This window comes from Anneissia japonica, unplaced genomic scaffold (assembly GCF_011630105.1).
Source record: "Anneissia japonica isolate Jap-2015-1 unplaced genomic scaffold, ASM1163010v1 scaffold115781_len1026_cov104, whole genome shotgun sequence".
Lineage (NCBI taxonomy): Eukaryota > Metazoa > Echinodermata > Crinoidea > Comatulida > Comatulidae > Anneissia > Anneissia japonica.
Window position 1 is genome coordinate 1 of NW_022745902.1, and position 1,017 is coordinate 1,017.

The 1,017-nt window shown below is 27.7% G+C and overlaps 1 long non-coding RNA gene across 1 annotated transcript; it reads right to left on the reverse strand.

The window, feature by feature from the left end:
- Position 1: 1 nt before the first annotated feature.
- LOC117120076 lies at positions 2-827 on the reverse strand. The gene is made up of 3 exons (XR_004447291.1): positions 789-827; positions 408-462; positions 2-136 (listed from the first exon to the last, which is right to left on the reverse strand). It is a non-coding gene; the product is annotated as an uncharacterized LOC117120076 (long non-coding RNA).
- Between the last annotated feature and the right edge of the window lie 190 nt (positions 828-1,017).

Sequence of the window (1,017 nt, forward strand, 5' to 3'; positions counted from 1 at the left end):
ATGGTAATAAATTTCAGTCTGTTGTCGCTCCGAATGGATTAATCGCAAACCTTGGCTCTTCGAATGATATTTGTAGCTAAAAATATTTGAATTGAGCATCTCTTTTACTAAATCATTGTCTATTTCTTCATCCCATCTAAATAGGAAAAAAAAATTTAATTCACTGAAAATTATTATAAATGGCATTTGTTGATACAGTTTACTCAAGAATAAAGTTCCATATTAATCAACATGACATTACATACATTTGATTTGGGGGGCTTAGAATTTGAGGTCATCATAATTAAGATGTTTTTAATGGTGCAAAGTAACAAAAACTTTAATGGGTTTGAGTTAAATATTGGCAGTGGTATTGAAGGAATATATACGGTAATATCTGTTCATTTACATTGACATATCGCTAATACCTTTTGATCTTTTTTGTTGCTGATTCTTCATCTGCTGATGTGGTCAATGGTGCTACTGAAATTAATAAAATTATACATTGATTGAAATATTATTTTATATTATTATTGTTTACTATTATTTAATATTATTATTATTATTATTATTATTATTATTATTATTATTATTATTATTATTAACAGTGTTATTGTTGTTGTTGTTGTTGTTATTATTATTATTATCATTATTAATATTTGGTTACTTTTATTTATTATTGATTATTGATATTATGAATTTTTACTATTATTATTACTATTAGCTATTTGGGTTTATTACAAACAAGTAGTTTTCCCTGCCATGGTGACCGTACTCTAAGACAAGATCAATAAGGTTGGAAAACTTACCAGTACAAATCAGCTTATCTTGAAAACCTACAACAATGGGTACACCTCCTGGTGTTTGTTGTCCATCTGAAACAGATACAGTAAGCGTGTATAAAACTGGTAAAAAAGATAGACTCAAAATGTGTGTTGTAAAATTGCATGATGGTATTACAGTATTAACAAAAAAAAAGAAATCTCTACCCAAAACACACACCCTAAAAACGAACATACCTAGGCCTCAGGCCTCTAT